The sequence below is a fragment of the Setaria viridis genome, chromosome 7 (genome assembly GCF_005286985.2).
Source record: "Setaria viridis chromosome 7, Setaria_viridis_v4.0, whole genome shotgun sequence".
NCBI lineage: Eukaryota > Viridiplantae > Streptophyta > Magnoliopsida > Poales > Poaceae > Setaria > Setaria viridis.
Window position 1 is genome coordinate 19,643,633 of NC_048269.2, and position 13,345 is coordinate 19,656,977.

Here is a 13,345-nt window from a genome sequence, read left to right on the forward strand (position 1 = left end):
GTATTTATGGTCATCATTTGTACAGATGAATATGTATCATTCCAAAGCAAAGAATGTAAAAAAACATGTGTATATATGATTTCGAAACCATTTCGACCATTTATAGAGCAATTAATAGTACTACTAGATGCAGTTTACCCAAATAGAGAAAATTAACAAGTCAATTAGTTCATTCTCAGGTATTATTTGAATGAGCTTTATCAATTTATATGTGATTAATCAAGTGAGAGGGACAAGGATATGAGTCCTATGGAAACTTTTAAAGGTGGAGAGAAAATAGAACCTACACCCATATGTACCAACAGTAATCAATAACAGGATAATATACGCTTCTAAGGTATTCAATTTTGTACCCAAGGCCAACCGCCAGACATTTACCTGCCTCAACAATGAGCAGGCTTTAAATCCAATAACATCACTCTAAATATTTCCTTTTGCTATTGCAGTCCAGCTTCAGTCATCTTGAGGAAGAAGCATATGGCGGTAAACATCTTGAGGAAGAAGCATATGGCGGTAAACAAGGGGATTACCTGGATCTGAATGGGGGGCTTCCTCGGGCTATGGCGACGCTAGGGCCGGGATGTGGCGGATGGGAGATCTGCTGCTGGACTTCTTGCTCGAGTTGGAGTTGTCAGGCGGGGGGTGCCATGGTGGAGACGGCGGCCGCCGCGAGCCTGGATCCCGGCTGGCGTTTTGGGCGGCGAGTTGGATCCCTGGCGGCCGGCTTGACCCCGGGTGCCTCGGCGCTGCGGGTAGACGATGGAGGACACGGTGGGGGCAAATGGTCCGGCGCCGGCGACGAAAAGGCCACCCCGTGCTGGATCTGCTTCATGGATGCCACGTCGAGGATAGAGGAAGGCCGTTGCCGGGGAGGGAGACGCCGGGGATGATGGCGGCGAAGAGGGGGTGAGAGGGAAGTGGATAGGGATGCGATGCGGGGAAGACAATGAGAGAGGAAGAGGAAAGGAGGCCGGGCGTCGGTGCTAGTAGCGCAGCCGTTCGGCTGCGTGTGAGCTGCCGAAGGGCTACGCTTATCAGCCCAGCTGGGAACAGCTGCAGCCGGCTGGATTCAGCCCAGCCAAATAGCTTGCAAACTATGCATGCAAACCAGAACACCTTGATTGGAGTAAGCATGGACTGTCATCAACTATAGACTATGATCCCTTGGGAGGTCAAAACAAATTGTATTTTCTTATCATGCAAGCAGCACACCACTGTATGGTATTTCAGCATGTACTGGTATATATACATACATACATGCAGCATCTAGCATTCAAACTTGTAGTTTACTTTCTATTTTATGCCCTGAAGTCAGAGCAAGCCCTCATATTAAACTTACACTTAGATATGAAGGAAACCTGCTCTGACTTCAGGGAAGAAAGTAAAGAGTACAGTACTGAAACTAGTGACGGTTCAGCACAAGAGAACAATAGAGAGATTAATCTATCTTAAGTGAGGTTCAGCACAAAGGAACTATGGATGAATATGTACCATGTTGACTACTAAAGCTTTGTACTTATCCACTTCAAACCTCAATGTTCTGGTTTCTTACTTCTTATGCTACCTGTGAAGTGTACATCTTCACATTATATGCAGTGTCTGCATAATAGTCAAAAAGTAACTTCTGTTTTGTACACAAGTTAGCCAAGCCATCATCTTACTCACGAGTAGATTAAATCATGACAATAACCTGAGACTGAAATCATCACTCTTAAGTAATCAAGCCCTCATACACTTAGATATGAAGAAAGAAACACTAAATATACTGGAATTATTCAAGCATAGTAATCAAATCAGGAACTGAGACAACCAGCACTTCAATATTGTGTGAATCAAAAGGAAAAGGAAGGAGCACCAAAGAACAATAGGCATGGGAGGCATTAGGAAAGCTTTAAGCAGATCCCACCTCCAAGAGGTAATCATCAATTGAGCTTTCCTCCATGTTCCCGTGCCCACTGCTCTTAGGCCCTCATTTCATCCTTTTCCCGTCTCACCTTTGCACTCTAATAATCCAAATATGTGTATGAAAAATTTATAGCTTTCCCTCTCAAATAGTTGTGTGAGAGAGAAGGAAGGGGAAGGAGTACCTAAGAACGATAGGAATGGGAGGCATCGGAAAGCACCAATGTTTTCTCCCCCATCTTTAGAGGAAACAAACATGGTAGGAAACAAACATGGTAGGCTTTCCATCATGTTCCCACTCCCACTGCTCTTAGGCTCTCTCTTTCTTCCTCTTCCCGACTCACCTCTGTGCCTACAACTACAAAACATTCTGAGAAGCCTGGGCTGTTGAACAATTTCTGTACAGTAGATAAGAGTATATAAAGACCTGGTAGTGCTGTGAACAATGAAGGCATCTATTGGACGTGCACTGTGAGGTCCATAAGAAATAGCAGTGGATGACAGCTGGGCATGCTACATTGTCAATGTAGAAAATTAGCAAGGCAGGATACATGGCATTTCTGTGTATGACTAGAAAGGCAACAGCCCTGACAGGACCTTGAATTTCCATCCACCCGGGGAAAATAAAGAACCATGCATTAACATACTCTCTTAAGAGCCATTGGACAATAATACAAATTAGAGCTGGAGATGATGCATATGATGGACCTTGGTGCTGCGGCCTTTTGTCATCTGTTTCTGTTAATTTCTCAATGAACCATACAAGAAAAAAAAGGTAAGTTTGCATCTTCAGACATGTAATTTTAAGGAATATAATGGAAAAGACCTAAGCGCGTACACAGAAACATGAAGGGTGGAAAACAGAAACTAGGCAAGCAAACTTTTCATAGTAACATTATAAATTCCTTATAGTGAACCATGAGACAAGTTTGATTTTACATACTGAATTAGCAGAAACTATTAATTTAAAACCTTTGGGAGATCAGAACTTGATCGGAACAGATCAACGCAATTTTCTGGCCCCGCTGTGAACGTTGCTACAGGAAAGAAAGACTAGCTTTAATTCAAAGAGTACGATCTTGTAGCTTATTTTCTGCTCCATCAAAGTATAAGAAAGTTGTGTAAGTAACTCAATAGTTTGTACTTTGAGAGCACTAGGGCTTAATTGCGTCATTTTATTAATTGCAGAAGTTTAGCAGATGGAAAAGGGATCTTTCTACCATTTGCCGTTGTATTGTCAGCCCTTACCTATTTTATCATTTTTACATCCGAAAAATGTTATTGTTACTATTTAAAGAACTCGTAAGCTTCAATTCACTTTATAGGATGGTCGTTAAATAGTGTTAGAAATTATCTGCATCATTCATTCCATATTTGTATTTTGTTGTAATGTTTGAAGCGGTGCTAGTTTATTACATCATACTCCTGTCTCATAACTATGCATGTTGCTGTCATATGATTGATTTATGTGATGAACAGTATATAGTCAATAGCTAATATTTATTTATAATGTTCTAGTAGATCCCAAAATAAGAGCTACACCATTCATCATTGCAAACTCACACTGCCTCCCTTGAATAATGTCATCCAAACCAAAAGGAAGAGTAAGGAGCACCAAAGAACAGTAGGCATGGGAGGCATTAGGAAAACTCAAAACATTATCTTAACCTCCACTTCCAAACATGGAACTATTAGGAAAACTCAAAACATTATCTTAACCTCCACTTCCAAACATGGAACTGGAGAGCTTATGCTTTTCTGTTTGTTCCCATGCCCATCACTCTTAAGCCCTCCCATGATTCCTTTTCCTGGCTCATTGTCAAGATTATTTCATCATCCTCATGTGAGCATGTGTTCCTTCGTTTTTTATGGATGAAACAACAGTGTAAGCAAAAAGGAGGAAGGAGTGCTCAAGAGTAATAGGAATGGGAAGCACTAGGAAAGCCCAAACCAAATTCAACCTCCATTGTTGGAGGAGAATACAGACAAGTTAGGCTTTCCTCCATGTTCCCATTCCCACTGCTCTCAGGCCATCTCATTCTTCCTCTTCCTGGCCTACAACCAACACAATGTTTCCGTTCTAAATATATTTCCTTAATGTCTTCTGTTCTGTTTATCCATCTAATGCTAATCTTGCAAGCCATTAGGAAAGGGAAGGAAAACCTAAGAGCCTTAGGAATAGGAGGCATCAGGAAAACATTAAACCAAATCTCCATCTCCAATGCCAGAGATGGAATAGATTATGATTTCCTTCATGTTCCTATCCCTAGTGCTATTAGATACTTTCTTCCTATTCCTGGCTCACCCTCTAGGCCCCAACTGTAACTTCAACCAATTCTACTCAGCTCTAGAACACACATGCATATATATAGAGAGCTATGGACCTATCTTCGGTGTTGTAACTAGTCCGGTGACTAGTAAACTCACCATGTGCATGAACTGTGATCCACCATAGGACATAGCAGTTGCTGACAGTAGGACCATGCATGGTACATGTACCACTAACGTCTAGAACATGCAAGAAGACAAGGAGAGAGTACTGACTATACTAAGAAATGTTGACTGTAACCTTTGTATTCACATATCTCGTCTGTACAAGGAACTTGATTTTTCCTGGCTTGAGGTAGAAAGCCCAATCCATGTATAAAATCCCTAGGAAAACAAACTACTTGCATATCAAAAGAACCATTTATGCAAGTGACCTAAGGCATCAATTGATGTGATTTTGTAACATCAATTGAAGTCTTAGGTGACTTGATTAATGATTATTGTCATATATTTTAATAAACAGTGGTTATATCACGCTTTGGCACTGCGTCTGGAATGGGGGACAAGGTAACTCTGGCGCTGGACAGCTTCACAGGAATACACAGCCCGTTCAGCCTACAGAATTTTCTTCTTCGCCTCCGGCGCTCCGGCCAGCTCGATGGAGGGCCAAGCAACTTTGGAAGGCCTGGGCACTGCTCAAGGTGAAAAGCTCTTCATGTGGCTGGTTTTGCCGCGAGCCCGCGACGACTCCGGAGGGTTACAGAGGACAGAGCCACGTCACTTGCCTGCTCTGTGAACAAGTTCCTGAAACGCCTTGACCATCTGTTAGCAAGTTGCTCTTACACAAGCAAGTCCGGTTCGCAATCGGAATCCTGGGACATGCCAACCTGCAGATGCCGTCGGCGGCTGTCCAGACAGTTGAATGGTGGCACCAGCTTCGCGCCGGTGGAGACAAGCAGGGGCTCGATTCCCTCTTCGTGTTGGTCACCTGGCTCATTTGGAAGAACGGCACGCCGGCATATTCAACAAGGAGGAATCATCGCGGACGCAGCTGCTCAATTGAATCAAAGAGGTGGCAAAGCACTCAGTACCCTCGGTGCCTGCTCCTTTCAGGATCTAGCTCGTAGTTCAGCTAGAACATAATTAGCTCTCCTCTGTACCTGTTTGGCTGTTCAGTTTCTTAGCATAAGAATTAGTGAAATATTGTTATCATGAGCAAGCGCCAAGGCTGCTTGCGTTGTAACAAACTTCAAAATTCATTTCTATCTAATACAAAGATATGTTGCTCTCCTGCGTATCCTTATAAAACAAAACGGTGATTTTACAAAAGACAAGCAAAGATACACAACCGCAGATTCAAAGAAGCACTTCAGCTTGCAATTGCAGAAAGGACTAGAATTTGATTTGAAAAATGTTAAAATTATCAAGAATTTCATCATTGCTCTTTTGGAACTTTGAAGTTCAGAAATAAAAAAGAAGACATTTCCTTGCAGGTCTTGAATTTAGTCAGCCTAAAGTCGAAATACAAATCAAGTCGGCACTTGTGTAAACATCTGTTCAAGGCGTCAGCCGTCAGCTTCACCAAAGTCCAAGAGAGATTGTGCGAGCTACTGGCATTTCATTGCAGGTAGAGAATTCCAATGTGCAGATATATCTTACTGCTGCAATTCTTTTCTGTTTTCTAATATACAAATTTGTCCAATTAATTTCTGTGCTGCATTTGCGGATTCGCACCTGTATTAGTTCATCAGTTCAGTCATTTCTATTGCTTTGTATGACCTTCCCCTAAAAATTGCTATGATTTGTGCGCTGAGTGTGCAGTGTTCATGTTGTATGGCATCTTCGTTCTTCCTGTTTTCTGGTTCCAACTCAATGTCCCAGAAAGGCATATATTTTGTCTGCTATACATTTGACTTGAGCATGGGCACAGCGTGAGAGAATAGTGACGAACCTGTGCCGGTGTGTTACAGCTAAAACTTTTGTGACCCTTTTTTTATTCGAGTAGTTAAGTTTCTTCCTTCAGAATATGCTATCTGGCAAATACATCTTGGCACGATGCTGTTTGCTCTTCAGAAGTTAGATCAGTGAACAGTTTTAGTTGTGTTTGTTTTGCAGTTGTGCTATCTTATCTATTAGAATCTGAAACAGAAAGCATGGTGAGTCAAGAACATGTGAATGGATAAGCACATTGCAAAATATTTGGAACTCAAATTACGCCATAGGCTATTGCTGGAAAAAATGTTCACCTGTTAATCTCATGTGTTTTCGCTCGGCAAGTGTGGTACAACATTCTCCTGAAGATTGGCTTGCAGGAGCCCTCTCCCCAGCCTGAGAATAACTTATTTGATGAATGGTGGGTAAGCACAAACATTGGAATTGATGGTTAGGCTAGAAAAGGTCTCAATTCTATCATCATTTTGGGAGCTTGGTGTATATGGAATCATTGTAACCTTTGTGTGTTCGATGGGATTCAACCGAGCCTAAATGAGGTCATGGCTTCAGTGTTCCTGTTCGCTTCAGCTTATCAGCCACCGAACAGTATTTTTCCCTCACAACAAATCAGCCGTTTCAGCTTTTCAGCCAGCTTATAAGTCCAGCCGAACAGGCCCTAACTGCAACTTTAGAGTTTGGCCGGAGCTCGAGGAATATCCCATCTCCTCGCTCTAGAGCCAGCCAATGTGTGAGTTCCTAGTTACAGGTCCCGGGTCATGCATTTAACAAGGGTGAGAGATATTCTGTATAAAGTAAAAGGGTATGAGTGTGTGTGGTGTTGTATGGGGCTCTAAAACCCCTCTTTTATTTTTCTTAATATAATGATACGCAGCTCTCCTGCGTGTTCGAGAAAAAAATTGCTGGAAAAAATAAGCAATGGCCTAAATGGCGTAATTTGAGTTCCAAATATTTGGAGTATTTTGTGAGTTTAAAGGAAGAGGAAAGAATACCTAAGAACAGTAGGCATAGGAGGCATCGGGAAAGTCAAAATAGTACTCCTGCCTCCAACGCTAAACGATGGAACAGAGGGCCTATGTCTTCCTCCATGTTCCTATGCCCACTGCTCTTAGCTAATCTGAACTTCCTCTTCCCGTCTCACCTTGAAGTTCTTGCCTAAGTGTGCATATGCATGTCCCTAGTTTTCTCTGCTAAAACAATAGCACAAGCCAAAAGGAAGAGAAAGGAGGGCTTAAGAACAATAGGAATGAGAGGCATCGGGAAATTCCAAATTAAATTTCCACCCCAATGCTAGGAGGGAACCTTCAAGCTTGACTTTCCTCGATATTCTCATTCCCAATGCTCTTATACCGTCTCTTTCTTCCTCTTCCTGACATGCTGTAGGACCTTCTCTTCTAAATATGTGCACTGGTATATTACTTTCATCACCAAATCAACCATGCTAGCAAAAGGAAGAGGAAGGAGAACCTAAGAACCATAGGAATGAGAGGCATCAGGAATGCGCTAAGCCAATTAGGGCACTGCATTCCTTCGTGTTCCCACTCCTAATGCTCTTAGGAACTCTCTTTCTTCCTCTTCCATGCTCACAAATTTTGGGAGTGAGAAGCTATTCGTGGAACACTTCATGCCTCAGGTATATATAGAGAGAGACCTTTGCTGTCTGTACTGAAGCTTTGTGGACAATGAATGAACAAAGTGCATGGTGCACCACTAGGACATTGGACACAGCAGTGGATACCAGTGTGGGACCATGCAAACTACAGCAGTTGATGAATGTGGACCGTGTAACCTATACAGGCAATGGAGAGTTGAAGAGCACATGCAACCAGCTGTGCCATATCTTTTTTGAGCAATCAGCTGTGCCATATCTGAAGGGCAGACACATTCATGTCAGCCAATTGATCTGAGCAGTGAATTCACAAAAAGGAAATGGGGAGAAAAACAGAATCTTTCAAGTGCATTTACTTGGATTCATCAGTTCAGATTTTTTTTAAACCTATGTCCTGTTAGAAAATGGGTTGCGCCCGTAATGTAAGGCAAAGTCGAAATTTTTTCAGACATACGATGAGAAGTCCAAGTTGCCTAATTTAAACAATGGAGGATTCAAACTCTATTCAAGAAAATATAGACATTAAGCTGATTTTACTTAAGTTAGTAAAATACACATTACACAGTGGAGGTCCCATGCTTACTGTTTCAAAAAGAAAAGATCGTTCTATTAGTTGCTAAACTATCGGTGACTACACTTACCTTGGAATGAGAAAAATCCCAAAACATCGTCATTTCTTGATCATGCGTGCACCCATTCAGCCAGAAGCCCAGAAGACTATGCAGAGATGTCGGTTGGTCATGCATGTTGTAGCTGTGCTTGCATCTGTTCAAGACATCAGGCATTTAGGTGTTGCTGCCGTTTCATTTGAGACACTGTTCGTATCCTGCTAATTTTCCTGGAGCATCTGTCCATATGCCTCTATGAACTTGGTAGGACCAACTCGTTTGTTTCAAATCATTTGGCAGTTGTCACTTGGCAGCGTAGCTGCCAATTAGTGTTTCTGCAGCAGATGTATAGATGGTGATCTGCAGTCAGGTACAATGTTCACGTCAGTTTGTGTGCATGCGTGTGTTACAATGTTCACGTCAGTGTGTGATCTGCAGATGTATAGATGGTGATCTTTACTGGCTTTGCAATTCGTTGTCATAGCAGAAAATTGGTGGCGAATACACCATCATAAGTTTGCAATACTTTCCATAATGAAATAAGATCTTGTGTTGTTAAGTTTGATTATGTATAGCCATCATCTTAACTTATTCATGAACTAAAGCAGGCCAAAGAATCTGAAACAGTGAAACTGAAATCATTTCAGTTAACTAAGCCATAATCTTACACTATGCATGCATTGAGGCAATGGTGACATGTCCCCATGCCCACTTCTCTAATGCCTTCTTTACTTCCTCTTATCATCTCGCCTTCAGGATTCACACAAGTGCCAAGACGATCACACAAGCCACAAGGAAAAGGAATGAGCGCGCAAGAACAATAGGAACGAGAGGCATCAGGAAGCACCACACCGAATTTCCACCTTTACAGGAGCAAATCAGCAAGCTGGTGGTCTTTCCTCGATGTTCTCATTCACACTGCTCTTATGCACTCTTTTTCTTCCTTTTCCTGCCTCCCTACCACGCCATTAGAGCCTACTCATCTACTCATCGTGCTTGCGAAAGGGAAGAGGAAGGAGCACCTAAGAACCATAGGAATAGGAGGCATCAGGAACGCGCCAGGCCAAATATCCACCTCCAGTGCCTAGAGGAGAAATCAGAGCATTCGCATTCCTTGGTGTTCCTGTTCCTACAGCTCTTAGGACCTCTCTTTCTTCATCTTCCCTGCTCACAAATTCTCATGGAACCCTTCATGCCTAAGGAGTGCAAATATATAGACCCCTGCTCTGTCTGAAGGATGGAAGCAGGTGCATGCTGCTCTGTATGACACTGGGTATAGCAGTGGATGACAGTGGGACCATCCGACCATGTGACCTATATCAGGTGATGATCGGGGGGCCCACAACACCTACCTTATAATGTCAAAAAGACATCCATATTGTTGACTATTTTTCGTGCATTTGCCTGGTTGGATTCTTAAATACAGAGAGGATTAAAAATGTAAAATTGAACAATTTTCAACAGAGAAATGACGGGTTCAAACTTCAAAGTTTGTGATAGCAAATATGCATCGATTTGATTTCAGTCCAATTTGTACAACCACAAAAGTCCTACTTTTCCTTCAAAAAAGAAGAGATTTTCAGTTACGTAAAACAGAGACTACTAGGTAAACTATAAACTATAAACTACAAAATGCTGTCCAACATGAAGATCAAAACAAGCTGGACATTTCCTGATCATGCTTGTGGAGAGAGATGGAGGCATCAACCATGCATCCACCGTCATTTCATTTCGAGAGAGGTTGGTTTCGAAACTGCACAAAAATTATGCCGTTGCAATGCTTGTTTCTTGCTAATTTGCCCGGGGATCTGTCCATCTGGTTTGTTGTGCCCTATACATGGATGAACTTGGTAGGAACACTTGTTTGTTTCAAATAATTTTGCAGGCCAAATGGTTTTGAGCTGTAGAGATGGTCTGCCCTCTGCAGATGCACAATAATGTTCTCATGTGCATCCCATCTTTGAATGATCTTTACTTTCTCTGCAATTCGTAGTCAGAGCATAAAGATGGTCTGCCCACTGCAGATACGCAATAAGTTTCATGAAATAATCAGCTGCATCAGTGTGCTAGTGGAATCCAAACTTATGCATGGATTTAAAATTTGCTTATACTAACAAGTGGGCTAGCTAGCAAAGCCAAAATCTTAACCTTATGCATAGGCTAAACATTGCCAAGAATCTGTCTCTGACATCATTCCACTTAGCACACCCATCACCTTAAAGGCTTATAAACTATGCAAACATTGAGGCATGCCATGCTTTCTTCCATTTCCATTGCACGGAAGCTCTTTTTACTGACTCTTGCCGTCTCAACTTCAAGATCTCACTGTCCAATCGTCCAATCCAATGTGTGTGAACTTTGAAATATGTGAGAGAACACATCTAATGCTCTTGCCCCTTCAGGCACTCCCATGATCAAGTAGATCAAAGCAGTGAAAATGGTCATGAGTATTTTCTAAAAATTTGCACAACATTCTAAATTCGATCTAAAATGCCCCCCAAAACCCAACCTCAACCCTAAACTCTATGTTTTTACAAAAAAGTACCAAACTCTACCAACAAGAAAACCTGAAAATAGCAAAGGAGAAAAATAGAAATGCTACTGTTCACTAGCATTTGAATTTTTTATTTCTCCTAAAAAAAATTTAATTGAGGTTGGTCTTTTGAATTATATATTTTTAATCATAAGATCAATTATCTAAAATAACTTTCTCAGAATTTTTCATGAGCGTTTCTACACCTTTTGCAGTGTGTGAGAATGGAAGTGCGTGAAGGAGCAAGAGCACTATATGTTTTCTCAAATGCGTGTATATGCATGTATCTCTCTAGTTTTCTCTGCTAAGATAATCACACAAGCCAAAAGGAAAAGGAAGGAGTGCATGAGAACAATAGGAATGAGAGGCATCAGGAAAAACACCCCACTAAATTTCCACCTTCAGGGCTAGTCTTTCCTCAGATGTTCTCATTCCCACTGCTCTCATACACTCTTTTTCTTCCTCTTCCTGGCTCGCCATCAGAACCTCCTCACTTAACCAATGAAGCTAGCAAAAGGAAGAGGAAGGAGGGCCTAAGAACCATAGGAATGGGAGGCATCAGGAACACATCGATGCAAGTATCCGCCTCCAATGCTAGAGATACTAGAGCATACGCATTCCTTCATGTTCCCATTCCTACCGCTCTTAGGAGCTCTCTTTCTTCCTCTTCCCTGCTCACAAATTCTCATGGGGGAGAGATGTTACCCTGGAACCATCCATGCCTCAGGAGTCAAGAGTGTATATATAGAGCTCTGCTGTGAAGGGTAGAAGCATCAGTGCATGCTGGTGCGCTGCAGAACGTACGTTGGGTCCTAAAAGTGGATGACAGTGGGACCATTGACCTATGTCTGTCCATAGATGGTTGTGGGCCAATGGCACCTACTATGTTAATGAAAATCTCGTGCAAGAAGCCGATATGGATCGGCCGTGCTAAATTGATTTACTTGGGTCCTTAAATAGAGAGAGAGCATGAAAATGTTAACCTTAAGGTTGTCATTTCCATTTGATCTATCTCCTGTTTTTCTACTTCTTTAAAATGGAGGATTGCTGGTCATGTAACACAAGATCGAGTTGCTCAAACTTTCATCAAAGGAATGAAAGGTTCAAACTTTGTATTGGAAAACATACATCAGTTTTATTTCAGTCCAATCAGTACTCTCCACAAAGATCTCTGTTTTTTTCCTTCAAAAGAGGTAAATTTCATCTACAAAAAAGGCAGAGACTATTTCACAAGCGGTGAAACCATAGAACCTAGCTACGAACAATCGATTTAACTTGGAAGACCAACACACCCATTGATATTTCCTGGTCATGCATGTAGAGAGATTCCAGGGAAAGCCACGGTCCATTAGCAATGCATTCAGGACCAACAGGTTCACCATAGTTTGAGCAAGCCAAGCTTGCCACAGTACTCATGACATACAGGCCATCAAGGCTACTCTAGACAGAAAAATACACTCCACCGAGGCTTTAACGCACGCTCACGGACTGCTTGCAGTTAAACATTACACGGAGAGGGCCGGGGTTATGCGAAAAACTAAACTGGCATTTCACGACCAGCTGAAGCCATTGTTGATGTACTAGTGCCTGCCACTGCCATTTTGCCCCGGGCTCCAGCACACTTCTCAGCATGAGCATGATATCACCCATTAGGTACCATCCAGACAGATCATCCCGGTCTTCACACCAAGTTCTCCACCAAGGTGAGCAAGGGTGCCGGGTGGGGCACAGTGCTGCTGCAAATCCCGTCACCTGCCATTATGAAAACAAAAATTGTTCCTGAGTTTCCAAATGCTCCACATAACAGCGCAGAGCTGCACATATTGTTTTTTTTCTCACATAACCAGAAGTTAGCAATATATATATTCAAGGATTCTACGACCCCCACGTTGATCATCTTAGCTATTGATGCGTGGTCTTAGGTGCTTGCATCTATATATACTGTTGAAGTTATCTATAGGTCATTTCATCCAGGATGATATTTCAAACCTGCGCACAAATTATGCCATTAATTTCCATGCTTGTTCCTTGCTAATTTACCTGGAGAATGCATGAACTCGGTAGGAACAGCTCGTTTGTTATAAATCATTTTGGCAGGGCGAAGGTAGTGTTCCTGCAGACTTTAGTCTGACCTTCACTTTCTTTGCAATTCATAGTCATAGCAGGAAGTTGGTGCCAATACACATTACATCATATATTCATATCATGAAGTTTCGCGATGTAATATTGTTGTGTTCCTACTCCTAGTAGTAATGTATAGAGAGAATTCCCTATTTGATACCAGAAAAATAACTCGTTCCTTACCTGACCCTCAAAATATTTTTCTTCCTTATTTGACACTAACTTCAACTTTCATTCCCAATTTGACACTCTGTTCGATTTTCCATCCGATCACCATTAAATTTCCTGTGAAAGAACTATTTTACCCCTATGAAGAACGTGGATCCCATCGCAACCACCCTTCTCCTTCCTCCC